The following is a 23,147-nucleotide window of genomic DNA, read 5'->3' as shown; positions in this document are numbered from 1 at the left end:
GAGCCCCTTAGCGGGAAGCTGACTGCAAAATATCCGAATATTGAAGGATGGACACCATAGAGAATCTCCGTCCACCTCATACTTGTGCTGCCCTGACAGTCCCAGAGGAGCCCTACAAACTGACATCAGGAACCTGGACTGGTGAGCTTTCTTTCCCAGGGAAAAGAGACGATGTTTTTGCTCAGGGCCCGGAGGGTCTGAGCCGGTAGCTTACTGCAAAAAATCCGAATATCGAAGGATAAGTCCCAGATCGGAGTAGCCCCCACCTCATACTTGTGCTGACCTGACAGTCCCAGAGGAGCCCTACAAACTGACATCAGGAACCTGGACTGGTGAGTTTTCTTTCCCAGGGTAAACAAACAATGTTTTTGCCCAGGGCCCTGTGCCCCTTACCGGGGAGCTGACTGCAAAAAATCCGAACATCGAAGGATAAGTCCCATACAGAAGCTGCGCCCACCTCATGCTTGTGCTGCCCTGAGAGTCCCAGGGGAGCCCTACAAACTGAAATAAGAAACCTGGACTGGTGAGTATACTTTCCGAGGGAAAACAACCGATGTGTCTGCTCAGGGTCCTTTGGCCCTGAGCGGGCAACTGATTGCAAAAATCCAAACATCGAAGGATGGGCCCCATAGAGAATCTGCCTCCAACTCATACTTGTGCTGCCCTGACAGTCCCAGAGGAGCCCTACAAACTGACATCAGGAACCTGGACTGGTGAGTTTTCTTTCCCAGGGAAAACAGCCGATGTTTGTGCTCAGGGCCCTGTGGCTCTGAGCCGGCTGCTGATTGTAAAAAATGCCAACATCGAAGGATAAGTCCCATACAGGAGCTGCCTCCACCTCATACTTGTGCTGCCCTGACAGTCCCAGGGAGCCTACAAACTGACATCAGGAACCTGGATTGGTGAGTTTCCTTTCCCAGGGAAAACAGCCGATGTTTCTGCTCAGGGTCCTTTGGCCCGGAGCAGGCAGCTGATTGCAAAAATTCCGAACATCGAAGGATGGGCCCCATACAGAAGCAGCCTCCACCTCATACTTGTGCTGCCCTGACAGTCCCAGAGGAGCCCTACAAACTGACATCAGGAAGCTGGACTGGTGAGTTTTCTTTCCCAGGGAAAACAGCCGATGTTTCTGCTCAGGGCCCTGTGGCCCTAAGCGCGGAGCTGACTGCAAAAAATCAAAATATCGAAGGATGGGCCCCATAGAGAATCAGCCGCCACCTCATACTTGCGCTGCCCTGACAGTCCCAGAGGAGCTTTACAAACTGACATCAGGAACCTGGACTGGTGAGTTTTCTTTCCCAGGGAAAATAGTCGATGTTTCTGCTCAGGGTCCTGTGGCCCTGAGCAGGAAGGTGATTGCAAAAAATGCAAACATCGAAGGCTGTGCCCCATAAAGAAGCTGCCTCCACCTCATACTTGATCTGCCCTGACAGTCCCAGAGGAGCTCTAGTAACTGACATCAGGAATCTGGACTGGTGAGTTTTCTTTCCCAGGGAAAACAGCCGATGTTTCTGCTCAGGGCACTGTGGCTCTGAGCCGGCTGCTGATTGCAAAAAATCCGAACATCGAAGGATAAGTCCCATACAGGAGCTGCGCCCACCTCATACTTGTGCTGCCCTGACAGTCCCAGGGGAGCCCTACAAACTGTAATAAGAAACCTGGACTGGTGAGTTTTCTTTCCCAGGGAAAACAGCCGATGTTTATGCTCAGGGTCCTGTAGGCCTGAGCAGGCAGCTGATTGCAAAAAATTAGAACATCGAAGGATGGGCCCCATACAGAAGCTGCATAGAGCTCATACTTGTGCTGCCCTGACAGTTCTAGAGGAGCCCTACAAACTGACATCAGGAACCTGGACTGGTGAGTTTTCTTTCCGAGGGAAAACCACCGATGTTTCTGCTCACGGTCCTGTGGCCCTGAGCAGGATGCTGAGGGCAAAAATTCAGAACATTGAAGGATGGGCCCCATACAGTGGCTTCCTCCACCTCATACTTGTGCTGCCCTGAGAGTCCCAGAGGAGCCCTACAAACTGACATCAGGAACCTGGACTGGTGAGTTTTCTTTCCCAGGGAAAACAGCCGATGTTTGTGCTCCGTGCCCTGTGGCTCTGAGCCGGCTGCTGATTGCAAAAAATCCGAACATCGAAGGATAAGTCCCATACAGGAGCTGCCTCCACCTCATACTTGTGCTGCCCTGGCAGTCCCAGGGTAGCCCTACAAACAGACATCAGGAACCTGGACTGGTGAGTTTTCTTTCCCAGGGAAAACTGCCGATGTTTGTGCTCAGGGCCCTGTGGCTCTGAGCCGGCTGCTGATTGCAAAAAATGCAAACATCGAAGGATAAGTCCCATACAGGAGCTGCCTCCACCTCATACTTGTGCTGCCCTGACAGTCCCAGGGGAGCCCTACAAACTGACATCAGGAACCTGTACTGGTGAGTTTCCTTTCCCAGGGAAAACAGCCGATGTTTCTGCTCAGGGTCCTGTGGTCCTGGGCAGGCAGTAGATTGAAAAAAATCTGAACATCGAAGGATGGGCCCCATACAGAAGCAGCCTCCACCTCATACTTGCGCTGCCCTGACAGTCCCAGAGGAGCCCTACAAACTGACATCAGGAACCTGGACTGGTGAGTTTTCTTTCCCAGGGAAAAGAGACGATGTTTCTGTTCACGGTTTTGTGGCCCTGAGCAGGCAGCTAACTGTAAAAAATCGGAACATCGAAGGATAAGTCCCAGACCGGAGCTGACTCAACCTCATACTTGTGCTGTTCTGACAGTCCTAGAGGAGCCCTACAAACTGACATCAGGAACCTGGACTGGTGAGTTTTCTTTCCCAGGGAAAACAGCCGATGTTTCTGTTCACGGTCCTGTGGCCCTGAGTAGGCAGCTGATTGCAAAAAATTAGAACATCGAAGGATGGGCCCCATACAGAAGCTGCCTCCACCTGATACTTGTGCTGCCCTGACAGTCCCAGAGGAGCCCTACAAACTGACATCAGTAACCTGGACTGGTGAGTTTTCTTTCCCAGGGAAAAGATCCGATGTTTGTGCTCAGGGCCCTGTGGTTGTGAGCCCGCAGCTGACTGCAAAAACTCCGAACATCGAAGGATGGGCCCCGTAGAGAATCAGCCGCCACCTCATAATTGTGATGCCCTGACAGTCCCAGAGGAGCCCTACAAACTGACATCAGGAACCTGGACTAGTGAGTTTTCTTTCCCAGGGAAAACAGCCGATGTTTCTGCTCAGGGTGCTTTGGCCCGGAGCAGGCAGCTGACTGCAAAAAATCCGAACATCAAAGGCTAAGTCCCATACAGGAGCTGCCTCCACCTCATACTTGTGCTGCCCTGACAGTCCCAGAGGAGCCCTACAAACTGACATCAGGAACCTGGACTGGTGAGTTTTCTTTCCCAGGGAAAACAGCCGATGTTTGTGCTCAGGGCCCGGTGGCTCTGAGCCGGCTGCTGATTGCAAAAAATCCGAACATCGAAGGATAAGTCCCATACAGGAGCTGCCTCCACCTCATACTTGTGCTGCCCTGACAGTCCCAGGGGAGCCCTACAAACTGACATGAGGAACCGGGGCTGGGGAGTTTTCTTTCCCAGGGAAAACAGCCGATGTTTCTGTTCACGGTCCTGTGGCCCTGAGCAGGCAGCTGATTGCAAAAAATCCGAACATCGAAGGATGGGCCCCATACAGAAGCTGCCTCCACCTCATACTTGTGCTGTTCTGACAGTCCCAGAGGAGCCCTACAAACTGACATCAGGAACCTGGACTGGTGAGTTTTCTTTCCAAGGGAAAACAGCCGATGTTTCTGCTCAGGGTCCTGTGGTCCTGGGCAGGCAGTAGATTGAAAAAAATCTGAACATCGAAGGATGGGCCCCATACAGACGCTGCCTCCACCTCATAATTGTGATGCCCTGACAGTCCCAGAGGAGCCCTACAAACAGACATCAGGAACCTGGACTGGCGAATTTTCTTTCCCATGGAAAACAGCCGAAGTTTGTGCTCAGGGCCCTGTGCCTCTGAGCCGGTAGCTGACTGCAAAAAATCCGAACATCGAAGGATAAGTCCCATACAGGAGCTGCCTCCACCTCATACTTGTGCTGCCCTGACAGTCCCAGGGAAGCCCTACAAACTGACTTCAGGAACCTGGACTGGTGAGTTTTCTTTCCCAGGGAAAACAGCCGATGTTTCTGTTCACGGTCCTGTGGCCCTGAGCAGGCAGCTGACTGCAAAAAATCCGAACATCGAAGGATAAGTCCCAGACCGGAGCTGACTCAACCTCATACTTGTGCTGTTCTGACTGTCCCAGAGGAGCCCTACAAACTGACATCAGGAACCTGGACTGGTGAGTTTTCTTTCCCAGGGAAAACAGCCGATGTTTCTGCTCAGGGTCCTTTGGCCGGCAGCAGGCAGTTGATTGCAAAAAATCCGAACATCGAAGGATGGGCCCCATACAGAAGCTGCCTCCACCTCATACTTATGCTGCCCTGACAATCCCAGAGGAGCCCTACAAACTGACATCAGGAACCTGGACTGGTGAGTTTCCTTTCCCAGGGTAAACAGCCGATGTTTCTGCTCAGGGCCCTGCGCCCCTAAGCGCGGAGCTGACTGCAAAAAATCCGAATATCGAAGGATGGGCCCCATAGAGAATCTGCCGCCACCTCATACTTGTGCTGCCCTGACAGTCCCAGAGGAGCTTTACAAACTGACATCAGGAACCTGGACTGGTGAGTTTTCTTTCCCAGGGAAAACAGCCGATGTTTCTGCTCAGGGTCCTGTGGCCCTGGGCAGGCAGCTGATTGCAAAAAATGCAAACATCGAAGGATGGGCCTCATAAAGAAGCTGCCTCCACCTCATACTTGTGCTACCCTGACAGTCCCAGAGGAGCTCTACAAACTGACATCAGTAACCTGGACTGGTGAGTTTTCTTTCCCACGGAATACAGACGATGTTTCTATTCACGGTCCTGTGGCCCTGAGCAGGCAGCTGACTACAAAATATCCGAACATCGAAGGATAAGTCCCAGACCGGAGCTGACTCAACCTCATACTTGTGCTGTTCTGACAGTCCCAGAGGAGCCCTACAAACTGACATCAGGAACCTGGACTGGTGAGTTTTCTTTCCCAGGGAAAACAGCCGATGTTTCTGCTCAGGGTCCTTTGGCCCGGAGCAGGCAGGTGATTGCAAAAAATCCGATTATCGAAGGATGGGCCCCATACAGGAGCTGCCTCCACCTCATACTTGTGCTGCCCTGACAATCCCAGAAGAGCCCTACAAACTGACATCAGTAACCTGGACTGGTGAGCTTTCTTTCCCAGGGAAAACAGCCGATGTTTCTGCTCAGGGTCCTGAGCCCCTTAGCGGGAAGCTGACTGCAAAATATCCGAATATTGAAGGATGGACACCATAGAGAATCTCCGTCAACCTCATACTTGTGCTGCCCTGACAGTCCCAGAGGAGCCCTACAAACTGACATCAGGAACCTGGACTGGTGAGCTTTCTTTCCCAGGGAAAAGAGACGATGTTTTTGCTCAGGGCCCGGTGGGTCTGTGCCGGTAGCTTACTGCAAAAAATCCGAATATCGAAGGATAAGTCCCAGATCGGAGTAGCCCCCACCTCATACTTGTGCTGACCTGACAGTCCCAGAGGAGCCCTACAAACTGACATCAGGAACCTGGACTGGTGAGTTTTCTTTCCCAGGGTAAACAAACAATGTTTTTGCCCAGGGCCCTGTGCCCCTTACCGGGGAGCTGACTGCAAAAAATCCGAACATCGAAGGATAAGTCCCATACAGAAGCTGCGCCCACCTCATGCTTGTGCTGCCCTGAGAGTCCCAGGGGAGCCCTACAAACTGAAATAAGAAACCTGGACTGGTGAGTATACTTTCCGAGGGAAAACAACCGATGTGTCTGCTCAGGGTCCTTTGGCCCTGAGCGGGCAACTGATTGCAAAAATCCAAACATCGAAGGATGGGCCCCATAGAGAATCTGCCTCCAACTCATACTTGTGCTGCCCTGACAGTCCCAGAGGAGCCCTACAAACTGACATCAGGAACCTGGACTGGTGAGTTTTCTTTCCCAGGGAAAACAGCCGATGTTTGTGCTCAGGGCCCTGTGGCTCTGAGCCGGCTGCTGATTGTAAAAAATGCCAACATCGAAGGATAAGTCCCATACAGGAGCTGCCTCCACCTCATACTTGTGCTGCCCTGACAGTCCCAGGGGAGCCTACAAACTGACATCAGGAACCTGGATTGGTGAGTTTCCTTTCCCAGGGAAAACAGCCGATGTTTCTGCTCAGGGTCCTTTGGCCCGGAGCAGGCAGCTGATTGCAAAAATTCCGAACATCGAAGGATGGGCCCCATACAGAAGCAGCCTCCACCTCATACTTGTGCTGCCCTGACAGTCCCAGAGGAGCCCTACAAACTGACATCAGGAACCTGGACTGGTGAGTTTTCTTTCCCAGGGAAAACAGCCGATGTTTCTGCTCAGGGCCCTGTGGCCCTGAGCGCGGAGCTGACTGCAAAAAATCAAAATATCGAAGGATGGGCCCCATAGAGAATCAGCCGCCACCTCATACTTGCGCTGCCCTGACAGTCCCAGAGGAGCTTTACAAACTGACATCAGGAACCTGGACTGGTGAGTTTTCTTTCCCAGGGAAAATAGTCGATGTTTCTGCTCAGGGTCCTGTGGCCCTGAGCAGGAAGGTGATTGCAAAAAATGCAAACATCGAAGGCTGTGCCCCATAAAGAAGCTGCCTCCACCTCATACTTGATCTGCCCTGACAGTCCCAGAGGAGCTCTAGTAACTGACATCAGGAATCTGGACTGGTGAGTTTTCTTTCCCAGGGAAAACAGCCGATGTTTCTGCTCAGGGCACTGTGGCTCTGAGCCGGCTGCTGATTGCAAAAAATCCGAACATCGAAGGATAAGTCCCATACAGGAGCTGCGCCCACCTCATACTTGTGCTGCCCTGACAGTCCCAGGGGAGCCCTACAAACTGAAATAAGAAACCTGGACTGGTGAGTTTTCTTTCCCAGGGAAAACAGCCGATGTTTATGCTCAGGGTCCTGTAGGCCTGAGCAGGCAGCTGATTGCAAAAAATTAGAACATCGAAAGAATGGGCCCCATACAGAAGCTGCATAGAGCTCATACTTGCGCTGCCCTGACAGTTCTAGAGGAGCCCTACAAACTGACATCAGGAACCTGGACTGGTGAGTTTTCTTTCCGAGGGAAAACCACCGATGTTTCTGCTCACGGTCCTGTGGCCCTGAGCAGGATGCTGAGGGCAAAAATTCAGAACATTGAAGGATGGGCCCCATACAGTGGCTTCCTCCACCTCATACTTGTGCTGCCCTGAGAGTCCCAGAGGAGCCCTACAAACTGACATCAGGAACCTGGACTGGTGAGTTTTCTTTCCCAGGGAAAACAGCCGATGTTTGTGCTCCGTGCCCTGTGGCTCTGAGCCAGCTGCTGATTGCAAAAAATCCGAACATCGAAGGATAAGTCCCATACAGGAGCTGCCTCCACCTCATACTTGTGCTGCCCTGACAGTCCCAGGGGAGCCCTACAAACAGACATCAGGAACCTGGACTGGTGAGTTTTCTTTCCCAGGGAAAACTGCCGATGTTTGTGCTCAGGGCCCTGTGGCTCTGAGCCGGCTGCTGATTGCAAAAAATGCAAACATCGAAGGATAAGTCCCATACAGGAGCTGCCTCCACCTCATACTTGTGCTGCCCTGACAGTCCCAGGGGAGCCCTACAAACTGACATCAGGAACCTGTACTGGTGAGTTTCCTTTCCCAGGGAAAACAGCCGATGTTTCTGCTCAGGGTCCTGTGGTCCTGGGCAGGCAGTAGATTGAAAAAAATCTGAACATCGAAGGATGGGCCCCATACAGAAGCAGCCTCCACCTCATACTTGCGCTGCCCTGACAGTCCCAGAGGAGCCCTACAAACTGACATCAGGAACCTGGACTGGTGAGTTTTCTTTCCCAGGGAAAAGAGACGATGTTTCTGTTCACGGTTTTGTGGCCCTGAGCAGGCAGCTAACTGTAAAAAATCGGAACATCGAAGGATAAGTCCCAGACCGGAGCTGACTCAACCTCATACTTGTGCTGTTCTGACAGTCCTAGAGGAGCCCTACAAACTGACATCAGGAACCTGGACTGGTGAGTTTTCTTTCCCAGGGAAAACAGCCGATGTTTCTGTTCACGGTCCTGTGGCCCTGAGTAGGCAGCTGATTGCAAAAAATTAGAACATCGAAGGATGGGCCCCATACAGAAGCTGCCTCCACCTGATACTTGTGCTGCCCTGACAGTCCCAGAGGAGCCCTACAAACTGACATCAGTAACCTGGACTGGTGAGTTTTCTTTCCCAGGGAAAAGATCCGATGTTTGTGCTCAGGGCCCTGTGGTTGTGAGCCCGCAGCTGACTGCAAAAACTCCGAACATCGAAGGATGGGCCCCGTAGAGAATCAGCCGCCACCTCATAATTGTGATGCCCTGACAGTCCCAGAGGAGCCCTACAAACTGACATCAGGAACCTGGACTAGTGAGTTTTCTTTCCCAGGGAAAACAGCCGATGTTTCTGCTCAGGGTGCTTTGGCCCGGAGCAGGCAGCTGATTGCAAAAAATCCGAACATCGAAGGATGGGCCCCATACAGAAGCTGCCTCCACCTCATACTTGTGCTGCCCTGACAGTCGCAGAGGAGCCCTACAAACTGACATGAGGAACCTGGACTGGTGAGTTTTCTTTCCCAGGGAAAACAGACGATGTTTATGCTCAGGGTCCTGTAGCCCTGAGCAGGCAGCTGACTGCAAAAAATCCGAACATCGAAGGGTGGGCCCCATACAGGAGCTGCCTCCAACTCATACTTGTTCTGCCCTGACAGTCCTAGAGGAGCCCTACAAACTGACATCAGTAACCTGGACTGGTGAGCTTTCTTTCCCAGGGAAAAGATCCGATGTTTGTGCTCAGGGCCCTGTGGCTGTGAGCCCGCAGCTGACTGCAAAAACTCCGAACATCGAAGGATGGGCCCCGTAGAGAATCTGCCACCACCTTTTATTTCTGCTGCCCTGACAGTCCCCGAGGAGCCTTGCAAACTGCCATCAGGAACCGGGCCTGGTGAGTTTTCTTTCCCAGGGAAAAGGGCCGATGTTTGTGCTCACGGTCCTGTGGCCCTGAGCAGGCAGCTGATTGCAAAAAATCCAAACATCGAAGGATGGGCCCCATAGAGAATCTGCCTCCACCTCATACTTGTGCTGCCCTTACAGTCTCATGGGAGCCCTACAAACTGACATCAGGAACCATGACTGGTGAGCTTTCTTTCCCAGGGTAAACAGCCGATGTTTTTGCTCAGGGCCCTGTGGGTCTGAGTCGGTAGCTTACTGCAAAAAATCCGAATATCGAAGCATAAGTCCCAGATCGGAGTTGCCCCCACCTCATACTTGTGCTGACCTGACAGTCCCAGAGGAGCCCTACAAACTGACATAAGGAACCTGGACTGGTGAATTTTCTTTCCCAGGGAAATCAGCCGATGTTTGTGCTCAGACCCTGTGGCTCTGAGCTGGCTGCTAAATGCAAAAAATCCGAACATCGAAGGATAAGTCCCATACAGGAGCTGCTTCCACCTCATACTTGTGCTGCCCTGACAGTCCCAGAGGAGCCCTACAAACTGACATCATGAACCGGGGCTGGTGAGTTTTCTTTCCCAGGGAAAACAGCCGATGTTTCTAGTCAGGGTCCTTTGGCCCGAAGTAGGCAGCTAATTGCAAAAAATCCGAACATCGAAGGATGGGCCCCATACAGAAGCAGCCTCCACCCCATACTTGTGCTGCCCAGACAGTCCAAGAGGAGCCCTAAAAACTGACATCAGGAACCTGGACTGGTGAGTTTTCTTTCCCAGGGAAAACAGCCGATATTTTTGCTCAGGGCCCTGTGCCCCTTAAGCGCGGATCTGACAGTAAAAAATCCGAATATCGAAGGACGGGCCCCATAGAGAATCTGCCTCCAGCTCATACTTGTGCTGCCTTGACAGTCGCAGAGGAGCCCTACAAACTGACATCAGGAACCTGGACTGGTGAGTTTTCTTTCCCAGGGAAAAGAGACGATGTTTCTGTTTACGGTCCTGTGGCCCTGAGCAGGCAGCTGACTGCAAAAAATCGTAACATCGAAGTATAAGTCCCAGACCGGAGCTGTCTCAACCTCATACTTGTGCTGTTCTGACAGTCCCATGGGAGCCCTACAAACTGACATCAGGAACCTGGACTGGTGAGTTTTCTTTCCCAGGGAAAACAGCCGATGTTTCTGCTCAGGGTCCTGTGGCCCTGAGCAGGCAGCTGATTGCAAAAAATCCGAACATCGAAGGATGGGCCGCATACAGAAGCAGCCTCCACCTCATACTTGTGCTGCCCTGACAGTCCCAGATGAGCCCTAAAAACTGATATCAGGAACCTAGACAGGTGAGCTTTCTTTCACAGGGAAAACAACCAATGTTTTAGCCCAGGGCCCTGTGCCACTTAGCGGGGAGCTGACTGCAAAAAATCTGAATATCGAAGGATGTGCCCGATAGACAATCTGCCTCCACCTCATACTTGCACTGCCCTGACAGTCCCAGAGGAGCCCTAAAAACTGACATCAGGAACCTGGACTGGTGAGTTTTCTTTCCCAGGGACAACAGCCGATATTTATGGTCAGGTTCCTGTGTCCCTGAGCAGGCAGCTGATTGCAAAAAATCCGAACATCGAATAATGGGCCCCAAACAGAAGCTGCCTTCAGTTCATACTTGTGCTGCCCTGACAGTCCCCGAGGAGCCCTACAAACTGACATCAGGAACCAGGACTGGTGAGTTTTCTTTCCCAGGGAAAACAGCTGATGTTTCTGCAAAGGGTCCTGTGGCCCTGACCAGGCAGCTGATTGCAAAAAATTAGAACATCGAAGGATGGGCCCAATACAGGAGCTGCCTCCACCTCATACTTGTGCTGCCCTGACAGTCCCAGAGGAGCCCTACAAACTGACATCAGGAACCGGGACTGGTGAGTTTTCTTTCCCAGGGAAAACAGCCGATGTTTGTGCTCCGTTCCCTGTGGCTCTGAGCCGGTTGCTGATTGCAAAAAATCCGAACATCGAAGGATAAGTCCCATACAGGAGCTGCCTCCACCTCATACTTGTGCTGCCCTGACAGTCCCAGGGGAGCCCTACAAACTGGCATCAGGAACCTGGAGTGGTGAGATTTCTTTCCCAGGGAAAACAGCCGATGTTTGTGCTCAGGGCCCTGTGCCTCTGAGCCGGCTGCTGATTGCAAAAAATCCGATCATCGAAGGATAAGTCCCATACAGGAGCTGCCTCCACCTCATACTTGTGCTTCCCTGACAGTCCCAGAGGAGCTCTACAAACTGACATCAGTAACCTGGACTGGTGAGTTTTCTTTCCCAGGGAAAACAGCCGATGTTTCTGCTCAGGGTCCTATGGCCCTGAGTAGGCAGCTGACTGCAAAAAATCGGAACATCGAAGGATAAGTCCCAGACCGGAGCTGACTCAACCTCATACTTGTGCTATTCTGACAGTCGCAGAGGAGCCCTACAAACTGACATCAGGAACCGGGACTGGTGAGTTTTCTTTCCCAGGGAAAACAGCCTATTTTTAGGCTTAGGGCCCTGTGCCCCTTAGCGGGGAGCTGACTGCAAAAAATCCGAATATCGAAGGATGGGCCCCATAGACAATCTGCCTCCACCTCATACTTGTGCTGCCCTGACAGTGCCAGAGGAGCCCGACAAACTGACATGAGGAACCGGGGCTGGTGAGTTTTCTTTACCAGGGAAAAAAGCCGATGTTTCTGCTCAGGGTCCTGTGGCACTGACCAGGCAGCTGATTGCAAAAAATTAGTACATCGAAGGATGGGCCCAATACAGGAGCTGCCTCCACCTCATACTTGTGCTGCCCTGACAGTCCCAGAGGAGCCCTACAAACTGACATCAGGAACCTGGACTGGTGAGTTTTCTTTCCCAGGGAAAACAGCCGATGTTTCTGCTCAGGGTCCTTTGGCCCGAACCAGGCAGCTGATTGCAAAAAATTCGAACATCGAAGGATGGGCCCCATACAGAAGCAGCCTCCACCTCATACTTGTGCTGCCCAGACAGTCCAAGAGGAGCCCTACAAACTGACATCAGGAACCTGGACTGGTGAGTATCCTTTCCCAGGGAAAACAGCCGATGTTTTTGCTCAGGGCCCTGTGCCCCTTAAGCGCGTAGCTGACTGTAAAAAATCCGAATATCGAAGGATGGGCCCCATAGAGAATCTGCCTCCACCTCATACTTGTGCTGCCCTGACAGTCCCATGGGAGCCCTACAAACTGACATCAGGAACCGGGGTTGGTGAGCTTTCTTTCCCAGAGAAAAGAGACGATGTTTCTGCTCAGGGTCCTGTGGCCCTGAGCATGCAGCTGATTGCAAAAATTGCAAACATCGAAGGATGGGCCCCATACAGAATCTGCCTCCACCTCATACTTGTACTGCCCTGACAGTCCCAGAGGAGCCCTAAAAACTGACATCAGGAACCTGGACTGGTGAGTTTTGTTTCCCAGGGACAACAGCCGATGTTTATGGTCAGGTTCCTGTGTCCCTGAGCAGGCAGCTGATTGCAAAAAAGCCGAACATCGAATAATGGGACCCAAACAGAAGCTGCCTTCATCTCACACTTGTGCTGCCCTGACAGTCCCCGAGGAGCCCTACAAACTGACATCAGGAACCGGGACTGGTGAGTTTTCTTTCCCAGGGAAAACAGCCGATGTTTCTGCACAGGGTCCTGTGGCCCTGACCAGGCAGCTGATTACAAAAAATTAGAACATCGAAGTATGGGCCCAATACAGGAGCTGCCTCCACCTCATACTTGTGCTGCCCTGACATTCCCAGAGGAGCCCTACAAACTGACATCAGGAACCGGGACTGGTGAGTTTTCTTTCCCAGGGAAAACAGCCGATGTTTGTGCTCTTTGCCCTGTGGCTCTGAGCCGGTTGCTGATTGCAAAAAATCCGAACATCGAAGGATAAGTCCCATACAGGAGCTGCCTCCACCTCATACTTGTGCTGCCCTGACAGTGCCAGAGGAGCCCTACAAACTGACATCAGGAACCTGGACTGGTGAGTTTTCTTTCCCAGGGAAAACAGACGATGTTTGTGCTCCGTGCCCTGTGGCTCTGAGCCGGTTGCTGATTGCAAAAAATCCGAACATCGAAGGATAAGTCCCATACAGGAGCTGCCTCCACCTCATACTTGTTCTGCCCTGACAGTCCCAGAGGAGCTCCACAAACTGACATCAGTAACCTGGACTGGTGAGTTTTCTTTTCCAGGGAAAACAGCCGATGTTTTGTTCACGGTCCTGTGGCCCTAAGCAGGCAGCTGACTGCAAAAAAATCGGAACATCGAAGGAGAAGTCCCAGACCGGAGCTGACTCAACCTCATACTTGTGCTGTTCTGACAGTCCCAGAGGAGCCCTACAAACTGACATCAGGAACCGGGACTGGTGAGTTTTCTTTCCCAGGGAAAGCAGCCGATGTTTCTGCACAGGGTCCTGTGGCCCTGAGCAGGCAGCTGACTGCAAAAAATCCGAACATCGAAGGATGGGCCCCATAGAGAATCTGCCACCACCTTATATTTCTGCTGCCCTGACAGTCCCAGGGGAGCCTTGCAAACTGACATCAGGAAGCGGGGCTGGTGAGTTTTCTTTCAAAGGGAAAAGAGCCAATGTTTCTGCTCACGGTCCTGTGGCACTGAGCAGGCAGCTGATTTAAAAAAATCCAAACACTGAAGGATGGGCCCCATAGAGAATCTGCCTCCACCTCATACTTGTGCTGCCCTGACAGTCCCAGAGGAGCCCTACAAACTGACATCAGGAACCTGGACTGGTGAGTTTTCTTTCCCAGGAAAAAAAGCCGATGTTTCTGCTCAGGGTCCTGTGGTCCTGGGCAAGCAGTAGATTGAAAATAATCCGAACATCGAAGGATGGGCCCCATAGGGAAGCTGCCTCCACCTCATACTTGTGCTGCCCTGACAGTCCCAGGGGAGCCCTAGAAACTGACATCAGGAACCTGGACTGGTGAGTTTTCTTTCCCTGGGAAAACAGCCGATGTTTGTGCTCAGGGCCCTGTGGCTCTAAACCGGCTGCTGATTGCAAAAAATCTGAACATCGAAGGATAAGTCCCATACAGGAGCTGCCTCCACCTCATACTTGTGCTGCCCTGACAGTCCCAGGGGAGCCCTACAAACTGACATCAGGAACCGGGGCTGGTGAGTTTTCTTTCCCAGGGAAAACAGCCGATGTTTCTTTTCACGGTCCTGTGGCCCTGAGCAGGCAGCTGACTGCGAAAAATCCGAACATCGAAGGAGAAATCCCAGACCGGAGGTGACGCAACCTCATACTTGTGCTGCCCTGACAGTCCAAGAGGAGCCCTACAAACTGACATCAGGAACCTGGACTGGTGAGTTTTCTTTCCCAGGGAAAACAGCCGATGTTTTTGCTCAGGGCCCTGTGCCCCTAAGCGCGGAGCTGACTGCAAAAAATCCGAATATCGAAGGATGGGCCCCATAGAGAATCACCAGCCACCTCATACTTGTGCTGCCCTGACAGTCCCAGAGGAGCCCTACAAACTGACATCAGGAACCTGGACTGGTGAGTTTTCTTTCCCAAGGAAAATACTCGATGTTTCTGCTCAGAGTCATTTGGCCCTGAGCAGGCAGCTCATTTCAAAAAATGCAAACATCGAAGGATGGGCCCCATACAGAAGCTGCCTCCACCTCATACTTGCGGTGCCCTGACAGTCCCAGGGGAGCTCTACAAACTGACATCAGAAACCTGGACTGGTGAGTTTTCTTTCCCAGGGAAAACAGCCGATGTTTCTGTTCACGGTCCTGTGGCCCTGAGCAGGCAGCTGACTGCAAAAAATCCGAACATCGAAGGATAAGTCCCAGACCAGAGCTAAATCAACCTCATACTTGTGCTGTTCTGACAGTCCCAGAGGAGCCCTACAAACTGACATCAGGAACCTGGACTGGTGAGTTTTCTTTCCCAGGGAAAACAGCCGATGTTTCTGTTCAGGGTCCTGTGGTCCTAGGCAGGCAGTAGATTGAAAAAAATCCGAACATCGAAGGACGGGTCCCATACAGAAGCTGCCTCCACCTCATACTTGTGCTGCCCTGACAGTCCCAGAGGAGCCCTACAAACTGACATCAGGAACCTGGACTGGTGAGTTTTCTTTCCCAGGGAAAACAGCCGATGTTTGTGCTCAGGGCCCTGTGGCTCCGAGACGGCTGCTGACTGCAAAAAATCCGAACATCGAAGGATAAGTCCCAGACTGGAGCTGACTCAACCTCATACTTGTGCTGTTCTGACAGTCCAAAAGGAGCCCTACAAACTGACATCAGGAACCTGGACTGGTGAGTTTTCTTTCCCAGGGAAAACAGCCGATGTTTCTGCTCAGGGCCCTGTGGCTCTGAGCCGTCAGCTGACTGCAAAAAATCCGAACATCGAAGGATAAGTCCCAGACCGGAGCTGCCCCCACCTCATACTTGTGCTGCCCTGACAGTCCCAGAGGAGCCCTACAAACTGACATCAGGAACCTGGACTGGTGAGTTTTCTTTCCCAGGGAAAACAGCCGATGTTAATGCTCAGGGTACTGTAGCTCTGAGCAGGCAGCTGATTGCAAAAAATCCGAACATCGAAGGACGGGCCCCATAAAGAAGCTGCCTCCACCTCATACATGTGCAGCCCTGACAGTCCCAGAGGAGCCCTACAAACTGACATCAGGAACCTGGACTGGTGAGTTTTCTTTCCCAGGGAAAACAGCCGATGTTTTTGCTCAGGGCCCTGTGCCCCTAAGCGCGGAGCTGACTGCAAAAAAACAGAATATCGAAGGATGGGCCCCATAGAGAATCAGCCGCCACCTCATACTTGTGCTGCCCTGACAGTCCTAGTGGAGCCCTACAAACTGAGATCAGTAACCTGGAGTGGTGAGTTTTCTTTCCCAGGGAAAATACTCGATGTTTCTACTCAGGGTCCTGTGGCCCTGAGCAGGCAGCTGATTGCAAAAAGTGCAAACCTCAAAGGATGGGCCCCATACAGAAGCTGCCTCCACCTCGTACTTGTGCTGCCCTGACAGTCCCAGAGGAGCTCTAGAAACTGACATCAGGAACCTGGACTGGTGAGTTTTCTTTCCCAGGGAAAACAGCCGATGTTTCTGTTCACGGTCCTGTGGCCCTGAGCAGGCAGCTGACTGCAAAAAATCCGAACATCGAAGGATAAGTCCCGGACCGGAGCTGACTCAACCTCATACTTGTGCTGTTCTGACAGTCCCAGAGGAGCCCTAGTAACTGAAATCAGGAACCTGGACTGGTGAGTTTTCTTTCCCAGGGAAAACAGCCGATGTTTCTGCTCAGGGTTGTTTGGCCCGGAGCAGGCAGCTGATTGCAAAAAATCCGAACATCGAAGGATGGGCCCCATACAGAAGCTACCTCCACCTCATATTTGTGCTGCCCTGACAGTCCCAGAGGAGGCCTACAAACTGACATGAGGAACCGGGCCTGGTGAGTTTTCTTTCCCAGGGAAAACAGCCGATGTTTCTGCTCAGCGTCCTTTGGCCCGGAGCAGGCAGCTGATTGTAAAAAATCCGAACATCGAAGGATGGCCCCATACAGAAGCTGACTCCACCTCATACTGCCCTGACAGTCCCAGAGGAGCCCTACAAACTGAGATCAGTAACCTGGACTGGTGAATTTTCTTTCCCAGGGAAAACAGCTGATGTTTGTGCTCAGGGCCCTGTGGCTGTGAGCCGGCAGCTGATAGCAAAAAATCGGAACATCGAAGGATGGGCCCTATAGAGAATCTGCCACCACCTTATATTTCTGCTGCCTTGACAGTCCCAGGGGAGCTTTGCAAACTGACATTAGGAACCGGGGCTGGTTAGTTTTCTTTCCCAGGGAAAACAGCCGATGTTTCTGCTCACGGTCCTGTGGCCCTGAGTAGGCAGCTGATTGCAAAAAATCCAAACATCGAAGGATGGGCCCCATAGAGAATCTGCGTCCACCTCATACTTGTGCTGCCCTGAGAGTCCCAGAGGCGCCCTACAAACTGACATCAGGAACCTGGACTGGTGAGTTTTCTTTCCCAGGGAAAACAGCCGATGTTTCTGTTCAGGGTCCTGTGGTCCTGGGCAGGCAGTAGATTGAAAAAAATCCGAACATCGAAGGATGGGCCCCATACAGAAACTGCCTCCGCCTCATACTTGTGCTGCCCTGACAGTCCCAGAGGAGCCCTACAAACTGACATCAGGAACCTGGACTGGTGAGTTTTCTTTCCCAGGGAAAACAGCCGATGTTTGTGCTCAGGGCCCTGTGGCTCCGAGACGGGTGCTGACTGCAAAAAATCCGAACATCGAAGGAGAAGTCCCAGACCGGAGCTGACTCAACCTCATACTTGTGCTGTTCTGACAGTCCAAGAGGAGCCCTACAAACTGACATCAGGAACCTGGACTGGTGAGTTTTCTTTCCCAGGGAAAACAGCCGATGTTTCTGCTCAGGGCCCTGTGGCTCTGAGCCGTCAGCTGACTGCAAAAAATCCGAACATCGAAGGATAAGTCCCAGACCGGAGCTGCCCCCACCTCATACTTGTGCTGTTCTGACAGTCCAAGAGGAGCCCTAGAAACTGACATCAGGAACCTGGACTGGTGAGTTTTCTTTGCAGGGAAAACAGCCGATGTTAATGCTCAGGGTCCTGTAGCCCTGAGCAGGCAGCTGATTGCAAAAAATCCGAACATCGAAGGACGGGCCCCATACAGAAGCTGCCTCCACCTCATACATGTGCAGCCCTGACAGTCCCAGAGGAGCCCTACAAACTGACATCAGGAACCTGGACTGGTGAGTTTTCTTTCCCAGGGAAAACAGCCGATGTTTGTGCTCAGGGCCCTGTGCCCCTAAGCGCGGAGCTGACTGCAAAAAATCAGAATATCGAAGGATGGGCCCCATAGTGAATCAGCCGCCACCTCATACTTGTGCTGCCCTGACAGTCCCAGAGGAGCCCTACAAACTGACATCAGGAACCTGGACTGGTGAATTTTCTTTCCCAGGGAAAACAGCCGATGTTTGTGCTCAGGGCCCTGTGGCTCCGAGACGGCTGCTGACTGCAAAAAATCCGAACATCGAAGGATAAGTCCCAGACCGGAGCTGACTCAACCTCATACTTGTGCTGTTCTGACAGTCCAAGAGGAGCCCTACAAACTGACATCAGGAACCTGGACTGGTGAGTTTTCTTTCCCAGGGAAAACAGCCGATGTTTCTGCTCAGGGCCCTGTGGCTCTGAGCCGTCAGCTGACTGCAAAAAATCCGAACATCGAAGGATAAGTCCCAGACCGGAGCTGCCCCCACCTCATACTTGTGCTGCCCTGACAGTCCCAGAGGAGCCCTACAAACTGACATCAGGAACCTGGACTGGTGAGTTTTCTTTCCCAGGGAAAACAGTCGAAGTTTCTGCTTACGGTCCTGTGGCCCTAAGCGCGGAGCTGACTGCAAAAAATCAGAATATCGAAGGATGGGCCCCATAGAGAATCAGCCGCCACCTCATACTTGTGCTGCCCTGACAGTCCCAGAGGAGCCCTACAAACTGACATCAGGAACCTGGAGTGGTGAGTTTTCTTTCCCAGGGAAAATACTCGATGTTTCTACTCAGGGTACTGTGGTCCAGGGCAGGCAGCAAATTGAAAAAAATCCGAACATCGAAGGATGGGCCCCATAGGGAAGCTGCCTCCACCTCATACTTGTGCTGCCCTGACAGTCCCAGGGGAGCCCTACAAACTGACATGAGGAACCGGGGCTGGTGAGTTTTCTTTCCCAGGGAAAACAGCCGATGTTTCTGTTCACGGTCCTGTGGCCCTGAGCAGGCAGCTGACTGCGAAAAATCCGAACATCGAAGGATAAGTCCCACACCGGAGGTGACGCAACCTCATATTTGTGCTGCCCTGACAGTCCAAGAGGAGCCCTACAAACTGACATCAGGAACCTGGACTGGTGAGTTTTCTTTCCCAGGGAAAACAGCCGATGTTTTTGCTCAGGGCCCTGTGCCCCTAAGCGCGGAGCTGACTGCAAAAAATCCGAATATCGAAGGATGGGCCCCATAGAGAATCACCAGCCACCTCATACTTGTGCTGCCCTGACAGTCCCAGAGGAGCCCTACAAACTGACATCAGGAACCTGGACTGGTGAGTTTTCTTTCCCAAGGAAAATACTCGATGTTTCTGCTCAGAGTCATTTGTCCCTGAGCAGGCAGCTCATTTCAATAAATGCAAACATCGAAGGATGGGCCCCATACAGAAGCTGCCTCCACCTCATACTTGCGGTGCCCTGACAGTCCCAGGGGAGCTCTACAAACTGACATCAGGAACCTGGACTGGTGAGTTTTCTTTCCCAGGGAAAACAGCCGATGTTTCTGTTCACGGTCCTGTGGCCCTGAGCAGGCAGCTGACTGCAAAAAATCCGAACATCGAAGGATAAGTCCCAGACCGGAGATAAATCAACCTCATACTTGTGCTGTTCTGACAGTCCCAGAGGAGCCCTACAAACTGACATCAGGAACCTGGACTGGTGAGTTTTCTTTCCCAGGGAATACTGCCGATGTTTCTGCTCAAGGTCCTTTGGCCCGGAGCAGGCAGCTGATTGCAAAAAATCCGAACATCGAAGGATGGGCCCCTACACAGAAGCTGCCTCCACCTCATACTTGTGCTGCCCTGACAGTCCCAGAGGAGCCCTACAAACTGACATCAGTAACCTGGACTGGTGAATTTTCTTTCCCAGGGAAAACAGCCGATGTTTGTGCTCAGGGCCCTGTGCCCCTAAGCGCGGAGCTGACTGCAAAAAATCAGAATATCGAAGGATGGGCCCCATAGAGAATCAGCCGCCACCTCATACTTGTGCTGCCCTGACAGTCCCAGAGGAGCCCTACAAACTGACATCAGGAACCTGGAGTTGTGAGTTTTCTTTCCCAGGGAAAATACTCGATGTTTCTGTTCACGGTCCTGTGGCCCTGAGCAGGCAGCTGACTGCAAAAAATCCAAACATCGAAGGATAAGTCCCAGACCGGAGCTGACTCAACGTCATACTTGTGCTGTTCTGACAGTCCCAGAGGAGCCCTACAAACTGACATCAGCAACCTGGACTGGTGAGTTTTCTTTCCCAGGGAAAACAGCCGATGTTTCTGCTCAGGGTTCTTTGGCCCGGAGCAGGCAGCTGATTGTAAAAAATCCGAACATCGAAGGATGGGTCCCATACAGAAGCTACCTCCACCTCATACTTGTGCTGCCCTGACAGTCCCAGAGGAGCTCCACAAACTGACATCAGTAACCTGGACTGGTGAGTTTTCTTTTCCAGGGAAAACAGCCGATGTTTTGTTCACGGTCCTGTGGCCCTAAGCAGGCAGCTGACTGCAAAAAAATCGGAACATCGAAGGAGAAGTCCCAGACCGGAGCTGACTCAACCTCATACTTGTGCTGTTCTGACAGTCCCAGAGGAGCCCTACAAACTGACATCAGGAACCGGGACTGGTGAGTTTTCTTTCCCAGGGAAAGCAGCCGATGTTTCTGCACAGGGTCCTGTGGCCCTGAGCAGGCAGCTGACTGCAAAAAATCCGAACATCGAAGGATGGGCCCCATAGAGAATCTGCCACCACCTTATATTTCTGCTGCCCTGACAGTCCCAGGGGAGCCTTGCAAACTGACATCAGGAAGCGGGGCTGGTGAGTTTTCTTTCAAAGGGAAAAGAGCCAATGTTTCTGCTCACGGTCCTGTGGCACTGAGCAGGCAGCTGATTTAAAAAAATCCAAACACTGAAGGATGGGCCCCATAGAGAATCTGCCTCCACCTCATACTTGTGCTGCCCTGACAGTCCCAGAGGAGCCCTACAAACTGACATCAGGAACCTGGACTGGTGAGTTTTCTTTCCCAGGAAAAAAAGCCGATGTTTCTGCTCAGGGTCCTGTGGTCCTGGGCAAGCAGTAGATTGAAAATAATCCGAACATCGAAGGATGGGCCCCATAGGGAAGCTGCCTCCACCTCATACTTGTGCTGCCCTGACAGTCCCAGGGGAGCCCTAGAAACTGACATCAGGAACCTGGACTGGTGAGTTTTCTTTCCCTGGGAAAACAGCCGATGTTTGTGCTCAGGGCCCTGTGGCTCTAAACCGGCTGCTGATTGCAAAAAATCTGAACATCGAAGGATAAGTCCCATACAGGAGCTGCCTCCACCTCATACTTGTGCTGCCCTGACAGTCCCAGGGGAGCCCTACAAACTGACATCAGGAACCGGGGCTGGTGAGTTTTCTTTCCCAGGGAAAACAGCCGATGTTTCTTTTCACGGTCCTGTGGCCCTGAGCAGGCAGCTGACTGCGAAAAATCCGAACATCGAAGGAGAAATCCCAGACCGGAGGTGACGCAACCTCATACTTGTGCTGCCCTGACAGTCCAAGAGGAGCCCTACAAACTGACATCAGGAACCTGGACTGGTGAGTTTTCTTTCCCAGGGAAAACAGCCGATGTTTTTGCTCAGGGCCCTGTGCCCCTAAGCGCGGAGCTGACTGCAAAAAATCCGAATATCGAAGGATGGGCCCCATAGAGAATCACCAGCCACCTCATACTTGTGCTGCCCTGACAGTCCCAGAGGAGCCCTACAAACTGACATCAGGAACCTGGACTGGTGAGTTTTCTTTCCCAAGGAAAATACTCGATGTTTCTGCTCAGAGTCATTTGGCCCTGAGCAGGCAGCTCATTTCAAAAAATGCAAACATCGAAGGATGGGCCCCATACAGAAGCTGCCTCCACCTCATACTTGCGGTGCCCTGACAGTCCCAGGGGAGCTCTACAAACTGACATCAGAAACCTGGACTGGTGAGTTTTCTTTCCCAGGGAAAACAGCCGATGTTTCTGTTCACGGTCCTGTGGCCCTGAGCAGGCAGCTGACTGCAAAAAATCCGAACATCGAAGGATAAGTCCCAGACCAGAGCTAAATCAACCTCATACTTGTGCTGTTCTGACAGTCCCAGAGGAGCCCTACAAACTGACATCAGGAACCTGGACTGGTGAGTTTTCTTTCCCAGGGAAAACAGCCGATGTTTCTGTTCAGGGTCCTGTGGTCCTAGGCAGGCAGTAGATTGAAAAAAATCCGAACATCGAAGGACGGGTCCCATACAGAAGCTGCCTCCACCTCATACTTGTGCTGCCCTGACAGTCCCAGAGGAGCCCTACAAACTGACATCAGGAACCTGGACTGGTGAGTTTTCTTTCCCAGGGAAAACAGCCGATGTTTGTGCTCAGGGCCCTGTGGCTCCGAGACGGCTGCTGACTGCAAAAAATCCGAACATCGAAGGATAAGTCCCAGACTGGAGCTGACTCAACCTCATACTTGTGCTGTTCTGACAGTCCAAAAGGAGCCCTACAAACTGACATCAGGAACCTGGACTGGTGAGTTTTCTTTCCCAGGGAAAACAGCCGATGTTTCTGCTCAGGGCCCTGTGGCTCTGAGCCGTCAGCTGACTGCAAAAAATCCGAACATCGAAGGATAAGTCCCAGACCGGAGCTGCCCCCACCTCATACTTGTGCTGCCCTGACAGTCCCAGAGGAGCCCTACAAACTGACATCAGGAACCTGGACTGGTGAGTTTTCTTTCCCAGGGAAAACAGCCGATGTTAATGCTCAGGGTACTGTAGCTCTGAGCAGGCAGCTGATTGCAAAAAATCCGAACATCGAAGGACGGGCCCCATAAAGAAGCTGCCTCCACCTCATACATGTGCAGCCCTGACAGTCCCAGAGGAGCCCTACAAACTGACATCAGGAACCTGGACTGGTGAGTTTTCTTTCCCAGGGAAAACAGCCGATGTTTTTGCTCAGGGCCCTGTGCCCCTAAGCGCGGAGCTGACTGCAAAAAAACAGAATATCGAAGGATGGGCCCCATAGAGAATCAGCCGCCACCTCATACTTGTGCTGCCCTGACAGTCCTAGTGGAGCCCTACAAACTGAGATCAGTAACCTGGAGTGGTGAGTTTTCTTTCCCAGGGAAAATACTCGATGTTTCTACTCAGGGTCCTGTGGCCCTGAGCAGGCAGCTGATTGCAAAAAGTGCAAACCTCAAAG

The sequence above is a fragment of the Taeniopygia guttata genome, chromosome 1, assembly GCF_048771995.1.
Source record: "Taeniopygia guttata chromosome 1, bTaeGut7.mat, whole genome shotgun sequence".
NCBI classification, from domain to species: Eukaryota; Metazoa; Chordata; class Aves; order Passeriformes; family Estrildidae; genus Taeniopygia; species Taeniopygia guttata.
The sequence above is the reverse complement of the archived record's forward strand: the minus strand, read 5'-3'. Positions refer to the sequence as shown.